Source organism: Lepidochelys kempii, chromosome 13 (genome assembly GCF_965140285.1).
Source record: "Lepidochelys kempii isolate rLepKem1 chromosome 13, rLepKem1.hap1, whole genome shotgun sequence".
NCBI lineage: Eukaryota > Metazoa > Chordata > Testudines > Cheloniidae > Lepidochelys > Lepidochelys kempii.
In genome coordinates this window covers 36,656,223-36,660,060 of record NC_136392.1, presented here as the reverse complement: position 1 = coordinate 36,660,060, position 3,838 = coordinate 36,656,223, and the positions used below count along the sequence as shown (strand labels likewise).

The 3,838-nt window shown below is 40.2% G+C and overlaps 1 pseudogene; it reads left to right on the top strand.

Annotated features, from left to right (window-relative positions):
* Positions 1-225: 225 nt before the first annotated feature.
* On the top strand, positions 226-1,240 carry LOC140896760 (olfactory receptor 10A7-like; annotated as a pseudogene).
* The last annotated feature ends 2,598 nt before the right edge of the window (positions 1,241-3,838 follow it).

Below are 3,838 nucleotides of genomic sequence, written 5' to 3'. Positions count from 1 at the left end.
CAAATGTGGCCCAGGAAGGGCACAGGGGAAGATTCAGACTGAGGGGAAGGGAGACAAGCAAGGGGATGGCGAAAGAAAGGGACAGGATGGAACTCTCTGCTTGTATAAGTTATCTAAGCAGCTTTCCTGTTTTTGCCTACCTGTCACTACATTCAGAAATCTGTACTATATTGGCTTATATCTTTCCTTAGGAATAAATACTGTCCTGAGGAACTCAGAGCCCAAATGGCAGGAAGGAATCACACCACTGTCACTTAGTTCATTCTCCTGGGACTTTCTGATCTTCCAGAGATACAGGCTTTATTCTTCCTGTGTTTCTAGCTACCTACATGATCACTCTGACTGGAAATCTTCTCATATTCACCCTGACATTGGCTGATGCTGCCCTCCACACCCCCATGTATTTCTTCCTCATGAACCTGTCCTTTCTGGAGATCTGCTACACCTTGGTCACCCTCCCCAAGATGCTTGCCAACCTCCTCTCGGAGGATAAAACTATCTCCTTCACTGGCTGTGCTGTGCAGATGTATTTATTTCTATTTCTAGGGGGCATGGAGTGTTTTCTCTTGAGGGCAATGGCTTATGACCGTTATGTTGCAATATGCTACCCCTTACGCTATACGCACATTATGAACAATACCAAGTGCTCAGAGATGGCTGCTGTGTCATGGATCAGTGGTCTCCTCATGTCTTTGGGACACACCTTGGTCATATTTACCTTGCCTTTTTGTGGGTCAAATGAAATTAACCATTTCTTCTGTGACATCCCCCAATATTGAAGCTGGCCAGTGGAGCCACTTACCTCAATGAAATCGCTGTCTTTATGGTTGCCCTGCTATTCATAATGTTTCCCTTTGTGTTGATTCTGGTCTCCTACCTTCTCATCCTCCTGACCATCCTGAAGATGCCCTTGGCTCAGAGTAGGCATAAGGCCTTCTCCACCTGTTCCTCACATCTTCTGGTGGTGACATTGTTCTACGGGACAGGGATTATCACGTATCTGTGCCCCATTTCTGCATATGCACCAGTTACCAACAAACTGCTCTCTCTCTTCTACACAGTCATCACCCCCATGTTCAACCCCCTCATCTACAGCCTGAGAAACAAGGAGGTGAAGGGGGCTTTCAGGAGAACAATGGCCAGAAATTGCTTTCCTAAAGGAAACAAATGTATCATAATTACGGGCCCAGGTCCTCGAAGAGTACAAATAGGTTTGTGTTTACAACACCTGAGGGTATGACCTATAGTTCAGAAAAGTCAGCAATGATGCAGAAATTTTCAAGTAAAGGGGGATATGGAGTGTGCTTGCGCAAAGCCTATAGATGCAATGTTGGAGATATAGAGATGAGGGCTATACAGTTGGTATCAGTGCGTTACATGTCTGCTTTGTCCAAGACAGGATTAAGAGATATCCCCCTTGATAAAACCGGTAGATCTGGAGGTCAAATTTTTTCTGCTGAAATGTTTTCCCCCACACCAATTGAAAATAGCTTTTCTCTTAAAGAGAAATTTTCACTCCCACCGAAAAATAATTCTTTTTTTTTGCGGGGGGGGGCGGCCTGCATTAGTGGAAATGTTTTTCTTTCCTGCAACCAAATTGCAAAAGGTCAAAATCTCCAATAAATAAATGAACATATTTTTCGGATGCCAAAAGTATAACAACAAAAAAAGTATTTCAGAGTTTTCAGTTTCTCAATAAAAAATAAAACAATTCTTGAAGAAAAATGTTATTTTTGGTATTTCCCATAGAACCCCTCCCCTCTGCAATAAATAAATAAAATTTGTGACCAACTCTTGAAACATGGCAGCAGAGATAGGGAGCTAGAAAGCCAGAGGAAACCATAGGGTCTGTCCGTGTCCAGCAGTCTCAATAAAAAATCATTTTTATACCTCCTACAGCCAAGTCCCATTTCTTTTCTACTGTGAAATTCAATATGGTGGGAGTAAGTTTTGGGCAGAAGATGGTTTGAAGGAGGTGGAAGATGCCTGTAATATGTGATGAATATAATATGTACATCTCTGCGTGTGATTGTTATTGCATTGTTTGCTAGATAGTTATTAAGGGTTAAATCAGACACACCCACAAGAAAGCAGATCACAGCCCAGATAGGAATTCCTCAGCAACACTCTACATTTATTTTCTATGATATATTACCTCTGCCTAGTGGGTTGCTTAAACTGGTTTGACCAGGCTCAAGAGAGACAGGGACTGCTGAGACAACCCCATTTCCCAGAAGTGGGGGTGCCCAGCTAAGTCAAGTGAAGTCAAGATTATTAATAGCAATTTAGCCATAAGCCAATGCACCAACAGCAAAAAATATTAAAATAAGTCTTAAAAACTAACTCCAGGATTTTAAAATATTAATACATATCTAAAACCAGTATAAACCTATTATACCATATATTATCACCATGCTACTTGCTTTTTCTTTATTTTAGTGGCCAACCATACAAAACGGGCCACCACTCAGATCACAGATACATTGCCAGTTCCTCGCAAATATACCATTTTCTGAGCAGTCATAGAAAAAGGGAGAAAAACGCGGAAAGCCATTTTGATCTCAAGTGGCAATACAAAGTACAATCCGATAAAAAATGCAGTAGGTCTTCCACCTGCTCAGAGCCTCATGGATAGAAGCAGTTACATTTCTCAGTGCATGTATATCAGCCTTCTAAGTAAGCTGACCACATATATTGAAAGCAGAGAGCTGTAAAAGTCCTTCTTAACTTGTTATTGGGCAAACTGTCTAAATATCTGGCATACCCGGGAGTTATTTTAAGAAGGGGGAACCAAGGTGATATGTTTGTAATGGAAACAACTGCCACATCTAGTTGGCTATTAACATCTTCTATCCTCAGCTTGATTAGTGACTTCACATTCTACAAATTTGATCATCTCCAATTCTCAGAGGCCTTGAGAGCGCAAAGAATTTTGAATATACTCTGGCCAATTAAATGTACATTCAAAAGCTCAACTGCGCTGTTCGACTGAGCAAAATCTTGGCAAACATTGTGGATCCAAAAATTGTTATTATTGCACATTGGACAGAATAGCTATTGTGCTTGGCATGGCTATAAGAAGAGGTGTTATTTGGAAGATCAAAAATCTTCCTAAGAAATTTGTTATGAATCATTTCTCATCACCTGGGATCATTCCATCCCCATATTTCTGCACTATACAAAATTTGATTGCCTATCTTGACCTCAAACACTTTAAGGGCTGGAGCAATTAGTTTGCTCCCATGAGCCCTGGTGAAACACAATACAATTTGCACTGAATATGAGGCCTTCTCTTTTGTTATGTGAACATGTATATCCCACAACCAATTTTATGATAACCAGGTTGGAGAAAAAACTAACTTGCTCAGTATTGCCCATTGATTCTCCATTTATGCAACTGCCATCTTCAACTAAAAACAAGTTCTTTAGTTTTGGAGTAATTTCTCAAAGGGCCTCCCGTTGACAATATAAACCAAAGACATTTAATAAACACTCAAGTCTGACTGAAGTTTGTGTTAATGGACCCATATGGTTTGTGTATAATAGGACAAACACACACAGGGTAACCCATGATTTTGGAGGGAAAATATTGTAATGCTAAATCAACATCATTGATATAAAAAGGAAAAGGGTGAATAAATAGCAATGACAGCACCTCTTGTTAATTGGGATGGAATTAGTTAGTTCCCCATTCAAACATATTATAATTTTGGCCTCTGTTTACCTATGGAGAGCTCTTAGAAGAAAAAGTAATGGAATATATTCCAGATATCTCCAGTTTGCCCCATAGATGGTCCCTATCAATGAAATCAAAGGCCAATGTTAGATCAACAAAAGC